The sequence below is a fragment of the Scomber japonicus genome, chromosome 20 (genome assembly GCF_027409825.1).
Source record: "Scomber japonicus isolate fScoJap1 chromosome 20, fScoJap1.pri, whole genome shotgun sequence".
NCBI classification, from domain to species: Eukaryota; Metazoa; Chordata; class Actinopteri; order Scombriformes; family Scombridae; genus Scomber; species Scomber japonicus.
Window position 1 is genome coordinate 19,085,375 of NC_070597.1, and position 9,259 is coordinate 19,094,633.

Here is a 9,259-nt window from a genome sequence, read left to right on the forward strand (position 1 = left end):
ATCTAGAAAACATTAGTAACACGATAAACCATTAATAAAGCCATTCATTGATGCTTATTTATCCAAAAGTGGTGCTAAAACTTTTGATAGTTCCAGTCTTCTCCCTTGTATCGAGGTGGAGATTCGAGATAAGGGAGCAAATGAAGTGTATCTACACACTGGATTAAAGCTCTTAAAACTTCATTGATTGGATAAAAGGGATCCTGCTGGGTCTTCATAAGGCTAGAGACAGACACCTCAAAACCTGTAAAAAGCTGTCTGCTATCTGCATGGTAGTATATCCTACTGCCAGAGCTACTGTGTGTGAGAAATAGTTCTTTTTGATTTGGCTGTAATGACCCTTTAACAGACATCCAGCGCAAAGCAGTGAAAGATGTGAGCTGACACAAACTTTACACAAAGTGCTCCGTGGCATATCTGGCAGCAGCAGGTAGCGGCACATCCAGGCTTTAAGCAACACCTGCCCAGTTATCACTGTCTGAGTTGCCTTCTGTTGAGCCGCATTTCTGCTACGCCGCGGATGGCTCCTGACAGCGTCTCTGACTGTTTGTAAACATGGTCTGTGAGTGCTGTCTAACTGCGTTATCTTCAGTCCTGAGAGCAGATAACAGCCAAACACAGCGACTGGCTTCAAAGCTGCTGAGCTCGCCTGAAACTATTTAATCAGGAGCTTTTCTCTTGGCTTCTGCTGCCGACCTGGAGCTGTGATATGCTCCCAAAGCAGACATCGGTGTGTGTTTTAGTGTGTGTGTGTGTGTGTGTGTGTGTGTGTGTGTGTGTGTCTCAGTGTCAGTGTGTCTATGTGTGTGGTGGTGGTAGTAGTGGTTGCAGGGGTCATGTTTGTTTAGGCTGCCTGTCTCTTTCAGTGGATCATGCTCAGGCTCATGGAGGTATAATTCTGTGGTGAGACTGCTGAAGATCTTAGGAGTTTTCTTTTGCTCCACAGTCCATTGATTTCTGCAGCTTAAATAGTCAAATAATCAAAAAAGATGGTTGTTGGGTATTTTGATGTCGCGCTAACTTTAAAAAGCTTCTCCTTTCTGGGCCTACACACAAACGCTACATCTGAGACCGGTGCTAGCATTAGTCATTTTTATTTTGTCCTTGGGCTCTGCAAGTACCTATCAGATGGTCTACCAGTGCGGTGTGTCTCTATATTTACAACCATGTCCAGATTCTGATATATCATCCTCCTCTGAGGAATTTCATAGCAGAAAGAAGAAGTGACCAGAATGATTATAGGCCAGCCTTTATTGCATGAATGACATCATGACTGTAGATCATGGAATCGCATGGTTTTTGAAATCCTCTATACACGACGCAGTAAATCGCACAGGAGCTGTAGCGTGTAGTCCAAAAATCTTGGCTTAACGTTTGGATTTGATGCAAAGGAAAATGGAAGGTCAGCGAAGGGATGACTGCATGCGAGCACGCACATGGACGCACGCATACTGTACGGTGCGCTCACATAACCTGCGAGCAGAGCGGAGCGGGTGCCGTGCAGCTCTAATCGGCAGGTTTTACAGGGTGGTCTTATTACCTTGAGTTAAACCGGTCAGATAACTTATCAAAGACACTGATTGCTTACTGCTGTAAAGTGTAGCTGATAGCTCTGCTGCCATTAAAAGCTGTCGCAACCCTTAAGTTCATTCCTGTGTTAATGTCTCGGCTGTTTTACGAGCTAACTTGTTTGTGTCTAACTTCACAGTTGAAGCAATGGTCCACATTTTGGGAAATATGCGTGTTCTCTTTCTAGCTTAGAGTTAGATAAGAAGAATCACTCTCTTATCCGCATGTTAAATCTTATCGTCAGCTGGATGTAACTTCATATTTAGCCAATAAATATGAGGGTAGTATCCATCTTCTTCTCGTGTAACTCTCAGTAAGAAAATGATTGTGTATCTCCCCAAATCTAAAAATGTCCCTTTAAGAGAGTGTTTGAGATATGTTGCACACACAGATAGCTATTCTTGTTTAGCTAATGATTGCAGTCAGGTGCTTGCAACCCTCTTTCTGTTGGCATTTGTGTTTTGTAGCTAAAGGATTGATGAAAAAATTGTAAACTTTTGCTTTCTGAAACTTTTGCAAACCCAAGGGTCTCGGCTAAAACCGCAGTTTTCCTTCCTGTTCCTGACAAGCTGACATGTGGAGCTACAATGGGGATGTTACATTTTGTTTCAGCCACTTTGCTCCTTCAGTCCTGTGGCAACAAAAATGTCAGATGTCAAGAGATAAACTGATTTTTCTCTATGTTGTTGTGTCTGGATTTCAGTGTTGCATGGCACACCTGTAACCTTATCTCCCCCCGCATTGCTAATCCCAAAAGGTTGTGAATGGACCCAAAATGCTGCAGGCATGAGATTGGTCAGCACGCTGTCAACACAGATCAACGGCTCATTATGGATTTCCCCCAATCCTATTATACAGAAAGCACATTATAACGGCTCAATGAGAGTCCAAATATTTGTTTTAGTGCAAATCCAAAATGTTTCTGAGTCAGTCCACAGAAACTGTTCAGATTGGATCTTGGAATTTAAAGATTTCTGATCATAACCAAATATAGACTTGAGTATTTCATAGCATGTGTTAGACCTGCAAGAAAACATATTTTGCAAGCTCAGGCACTTAAAAAAAAAGTTTACACTAAAGCCTGTGGCAGGGTGAGAGTATTATGGCAGAAATTCTCTTTGATTAAAGAGTATGCTGCTAAATAACAAAAATGTGTTTCATACAAATATGTTTTGAAATTGTAATTTTCTTTTGATTTCCCATGTGTTTTGAGTGACGGGGTGGATATTAACACAAGTTTTGAAAGAAACACCAAAAATGTTTCTAAAAGAAAATCAAATCTCACCAGCATCTTTTTCAGACTCTTAAATTATGTCATTTCCTCTAAGTGATGCCACGTACAGGAACAGTTCAATATTTGTTGCAAAAAATACATATGTGGATTGTGGTGGAACATGAAACTTATGGATGCACATAAATCCTACTAGAAGCATACTTCTAACAACAACAGTGTCGGGTTTGTGATTTTTATGATTACCTCACATGAAGAACAGACATGAGAAAATGACTGTAATTCAAATGGAAATAGTTAAAAATTCTGCAATTCTGTTATTTAAGTTAATGCTAGTTTCATATGATCTAATTTTTCCCTTTAATTGTTGGGTTTCCAAACAGCTTTCATGGAATGACTCTTCCACTAAGCATCTGAAATTCATTTGTTTCCCTTCCAGTTTTTCTCCCAAACAAGAGACTTTTTCTCTCCATAGTTTACAAAGTCACAGTCCAGAAAAAACATCTTTCAGGAATGTCATTTTTATCTTTTAACTACCAAACACAGAAAACACTGAAGATTTACAGAGGACCATCAAACAATGCACTGCAGTAAAAGACTGAATATGATGGTCAGGCATCAGGTTGGGTTGCATGAAGGCAGCTCCTCTCACCCTTTTTCCTCTGTAATGACTCAGCTTGAAACTGGTAAACAGTTTTTCTTGTATCTTCACTTTTCCCAAATGTCACACAGTGGGGCGACGGTCCTGTGCAGGCATGCCTGGCACTTTACGTGCCTTCTTTACTCTTCTGTTGAAAACATTTTTCGAGCAGCGAGCTCGTAGCCACACCCATGTGATAATGTACAGTGCTGCCGTGCCCTATACTTACCCAGCTTGCCGCAGAGCTCTGCCCTGCAGTTATGGCTGAGAGTATGGCCCTGCCACTGCCTTTCACACAACACGCAGATACACAGTACACAGAGGATGGGGCTGTATGGATTCTCCCATTGGCCTGTGCTTTGTTTGTGTGTGTGTAGAGTTTTAAAATGATCGTCTGCAGGGGTTTGTTTTCATGCTGAGCACAAATTCCTGCAGTGTTTTCTGTGCTGGTCAAAAGAAACTGTCAATCAAAGAGTTGTTGATAGAGTGAGGTGTGTGTCTGAAGCAGTGTATGTCCCAGGTACAGCACAGCATCACTCTGTAGCAGCAGGGGGTTTAAGTACAGATATATTTGGAGGGCTGGATACAGCCAGAAAACCACACTACTGCAACATAAAATGCTCCTCGGCGAAAAAACATTTTCACCATAGACTTTCATCATGTAAGAGATGTGTAACACCTTTAACAGCACCGTGAGCAGTAAACAAGATCCATCTTTATATTGGGAATTTGTACTTTTTTGAAAAGGTAATGATTTATAATCTGTAAAATGGGCCAAGAGGCTAAAGTTATTTTATGTACACTTATATAAAATCATCTCTGTTTAAAATCTATGGGAGAGCACTGAAGCTTTCATCGGCATGAATGGGTGCCAGTTCAAAAATACATTCATGGTGCTGTGGTCATTTCATATCGTGCAGAACATAATTATAACATGTTCACCTCAGTTTCTTCGTTGTAGTTCAGAGTCTGCATTACAGCAATGATGTCTCCCACTCCATAGCTGACAGTTACTGTGCATCTATAATCAAATATTAACAATTACACAATCAATTTAATTAATTAAAAATGAGCTAAAAACAGATACAATCAAAAGCTAATTTAGCCTTGATTTCTCTTACTCTGCTGTGATTACAAGGCTAGCAATGAGGAAATATGGGTAAAAATGTCCAAATCAGAATATCTAATATAATTATGCTCTTCATATTTTGCCATTATGATGTGAATGAAACATTAAAGTCGATTAGTCCCAATTTTGACTGACTAATTTGAGAACATTAGCTAACAAAAAAAGCAGGTAACATTTGTTGCGAAGTGCTACATACCAGTGGAGCAATTTAAGCTAACGGAAAACAAAAAGTTAACGTATGATGGAATGCAGCCAACAACAGTGGGGCCTTTTGATTTCATGACATTCAAGATAAAGGCACAAAGACTAAACTTTGGTGTTCATTCACTGGCAGAGAGACCTTCTTACATTTGATTTTCATTGCGTGTATATTCATGGTGACCGTTACTGTAGATTACAACCCCCCGTCATTTTCTATTCTTCAACTCATTCATGCTGACATTTTAAAAAAATCCCACAGTAACTCATCCTCTAATCTGCACTGGCCTTTAACAATGATGTGTGGGAGAGTTTGGTGACAAGTTTCTGTGTGTGTGTGTGTGTGTGTGTGTGTGTGTGTGTGTGTGTGTGTTTGTGTGTGCGTGTGTGTGTCTCAGGTTCAGAGCGAGACACATTCCATCCAGGTGAGTTAACAGGCCATTTGAAGAGCAGCTCTTCAGTAGCTGGTAACATGCATTGTATCCTCAGTGATCCAGTACAAAACTGGGACAATGCTGTGTATTCTCCTGTGGTACAAGGACTACTACGCCCTTCTGGATTACTTGAGAAGTCTGGTGTATTCACTTTGACCTGAAACAGTGAGCGAATTATCTATTATGAGGAATACAAAAACATCTTTAAAAGTACTTTAAAAAAAAGAAGAAAGTCAGATTACACTAAATTTTACTTAGGTAGATTTTCCTGTGTGACTAACATTACTGGTACTGACACTGGTACAGGTACTTTCCTTGTACTATATTTTCACTTCGTCTTGACTTCCTTAGAATTTCACATGCGTCTCAGTTTTGCTTTTCATATTCAACCACTTATCAGGAACAGAAGGTGGCGCGTGAAACAGATCCTGTCTTTGAAACAGCCCCCGCAGGTCGACACAGGGACTTTACCGAGGATTACAGAGCAGAGCAGTCACTGTCGAGCTTTGTACAGCTGTCTGCCTTCTCACAACCACAGACCTTACGCAGGTGTGTAGGTATTCAACACAGAGGATGTCACTCACAGACACAGGTGTGTGTGTGTGTGCGCGAGTGAGAATGTCTCAGTTCAGGTGTTCTCAAGTTCCCATACATACAGTAAACTCATCATCCAGGATTAGATAGATACTGTATTTGGGGCTGATATTGGCTCAAATAGATCATATCTTCTTGTCTACAATATGTAATATGGCAATTTATTTTCTTTTCATTTATTATTTATGCATTTCATTTTGTTTTTTTTGCCATGATAGCGGCTTGACTCTAGAGACAGCGTTGTCAGTCAGTTGCTTTGTTGGTCGGTTGGTCCACCACTTTTCTCCAGACTGAAGTATCCATGAAATTCTCTACAGACATCCATGGTCCCCAGAGGATGAATCCTATTGACTTGTCCTCTCACATCACCGTTAGGTTGACATGCAGTTAATGTTTTTTCAGTAAAATGTCCGGACAGCTTTGAGATGGATCGCAGTGAAAACTGATACAGACATTCATAGTGCCCAGATGATGAACCTCATAATGACTCCAATGACCCCTTAACTTTTCCTCAAGGTTGATCGTTGAAATATATCTACTGGAGGGATTTTCTAAAAATGTCTTGTTTTTCAAAAGATGTCTGCATTTATTAGCAAATGTTACCTTTCTGAAAAGCTAAACCAAGATGTTGAACATTAGTATTGTCACTGTAAGCATGTTAGCGTGCTGACATTAGCATTGGATGCAGTCTTCTTGTGTCATGAATTATGTTAACATTAACATTCACAGCCATTTTTAACCGTAGGAAGAGTAAATATGTACAAAAACCCAAAAAGTGTATGACTAAACAAACATAAATAGATAGGTTTGACTAATTCAAAATTATTTGAATTTATGGGAAGAAAATGTGGAATATTTAAAATAAATTATTTGAGTCTTTTTCTTTTTTGAATGTTCTAGACCAACAAACAAACAAATATGAGCTACTTTGGTCTTAAACAGCCAGAATCAGTGTCTGTCTTCTAAAACCCAAATCTTTTAAACCCAGTAACTTAACTGAAGAGAGTACGGCTCCATGTGACATACATTAAAGGCAACAAAGCAAGCCCACATTATTGATCACTTTGACTCCAGAGTGGCATGTCTCCAATTGTTTTCCAACATCACAGTTGATCAATATGGAGGAGTGCTTGGCGAGTACAGAAGGGTAAATGATGCCTTCTCTGTTTAGAGACTCTGAGAAATTGACATACTGCCAGGTTGGAGTCCTGGGTCGATAGATATTGTCATCCCCCTCAGATTTATCATCCGTATGGATGTGCTGCTGTGTAGCACCGCTCTTATATTTCAACATATAAGGTGAAGTTGCCAATAATTTGTGATTTATACTGTTACATATATTGTCAAAAACTATTTTAAGAATACTGGTTTAGTATCTAGCAGCATCCATTTCAGACCAGTCTGACACTTGACTGCTCACATTGGGTTTGATATCAGTGTAAATTTGCACCCACAAAAGGAAAAATGTACAGAAATTGGATAAGACCAATATAAACTGACTATAGCACTATGAATTCCATTTCGCATGAGACATAGTCACCTCCACAACCCTTAGAAAAATAGGTTCTCTACTGCATGTGTGACTGATAGAACAATAGAGACAGTGGATTTTTTAAAAACCAATATACAGACACAGCAGTGGAATATTACAGTACTATAACCAGTTAATCAGTAACAGAGCTGCAGTCTGGTCTATTAGGGGGTTTTTGGTTTAGAAATTAGTCTGTCTGCCTCTTCTGTAATGATCTTTCCTTTATGATTGTTATCATCTGAGTCACAAAGATAAGATAAGCTGTTATAAGACATTCATGGAGTCTGTAGGACTGTCTACACAACCTAATTCAACACTGATGTTCTGGGTCTCTGAAATGTATTTCCATGTCAGAGTCCAGCTTCAGTGGATTATGAATAAATCTGCAAATATATGAAGTAAAGTTATGAATCTTTGTTGTGTTTTCAGAAATGTTCTGGGATGTGTTTTCAGGGATAGATGGAAATGTCAGTGGGTCCAACACTTTGGTCCAGACTGAAATATTTCAACAACTATTGGATGGATTTGGAAATTTTTACGCACATGGTCCCCAGGAAAAAATCCTACTGACTTTGTGATCCCCTGACTTCTTCTAATGTCACAATGAGATTGACATTTATGGTTAAGAGTAAAAAATATCTTGACAGCTATTTGATGGATTGCCATAAAATTTGCTACACATATTGAAGGTTTATACGATGAATTCAAGTGACTTTGGTGATCCTTTGAATTTCCCTCTTACTCCACCAACAGGTCAGAGTTTTAACTTATTCAGTAAAAACTTTTTGCAGATATTCATGGTCTCCAGACAATTATTTCTAATGACTTTGATGATCTGCTGAGTTTTTTGCTCACTAGCAGGTAGCTTTTTTAAAAATGTTCTTGACCTATCTTAACAACTACTGGATGGATTGCTGTATGGAAGTCACAAAATAGGAAAGAAATGCCCACTTCCATAGCCCAAGCTGATATCTTCACTAGTCCATAACCCAACAATGATAAAATATGATGAAGCAGCACTCATTTGACAGACCTTAACAAGAGGATTGACACTTTTTCATAATTTTTGCTGGAAAACTGAAACAATGAATCAGTTATCAAAATACTAATTTACCTATTTTTTCAGCTTTATTACTATGCTTAAATATACTTCACATTTGAAGGTATGTGAGGGGGAATCTGAGGGGAATATTGAGATCATATAGGTTTCAGTGGTTAACTTGGTCTCGTCTTACACCATCAATGACAGTGCTGATATAATGTGAGATATGAGAGAGCACTTTGAGAAAGTATTTTCATTTTCATTTTAAAGAGAACATTGAGTCTATTTTGTATGCATGTATGTATGAATGGAAAAAGAAAAGCTAGAAAACAAGATAGTCACCAGCTGTAAACTCAGTGTGCATCTTCATGTAGTGCAGAGGTGAAACAGGGAAGATATTTTCACACTTAATAGGTGCTCAGGCTTCTCAGTGCAGCAGTACACCCCCATTATACTATCACGAGGAGGGAGGGATCCAGACATTTTATCGGTCTGTCTCATTGCTGAAAATCTAACCTACACCCTCAGGCTTTCTCACCAAGATTCAGGAACCAAGTAGGCAGACTTCATTATTATTATTATAATTAGTATTTTGAAGGATTTTGTTCCATAAATCTAACTTTTACACTCACTTTAAAATGAAACTGTTACAAATGTGATTTTGTTTTAGTCTTAAAGAGTCAAAAACATTCAACTTAAGAGAAAGTAGATGAAGATTGAAACTGATGGTGGTCTGTGTTACTGCATGTTTACCATAGTTTAACCATCACCCAACACATTGCACACACGCAGAGAGCTAGAAAGGAAATAGAGAAAGCTGATGGCACCTGTCTTTTCCTGTTGTAAACGAGTGTAAAGGTTAAATGTGAGTGTCACGGCTGGCTCCATGGG